The following is a 318-nucleotide window of genomic DNA, read 5'->3' as shown; positions in this document are numbered from 1 at the left end:
AACTGATGAAGGGAAAAAAAAAAAAAAAAAACAAGGAAGGGGTGTCACCCCCAAAAAAGAGCATCTCCCCTGGGGTCAATGTGGTCCGCTCATCCCATGGAGGCAAAAACACCTTTATCTGCTTAATCCACGTTGCTGTTGCTCATTTTCCCCCCCCCCAAAAAAAAAAAAAAATCCTGGGGTGCTAACGCCTCCCTCCACCCAAATATCTTCCAAAAAAAAAAAACAAAACCCTTTGGTTTTCATCCCCTTCTGCCCGTATCCCGCCACCCCGTACCTGTCGAGGACGGTGGGTCGGGTGCCGGCGGGTCTTTGTGG

Source organism: Pterocles gutturalis, unplaced genomic scaffold, assembly GCF_000699245.1.
Source record: "Pterocles gutturalis isolate BGI_N339 unplaced genomic scaffold, ASM69924v1 scaffold12521, whole genome shotgun sequence".
NCBI classification, from domain to species: Eukaryota; Metazoa; Chordata; class Aves; order Pterocliformes; family Pteroclidae; genus Pterocles; species Pterocles gutturalis.
Note: the sequence above shows the minus strand (reverse complement) of the source record.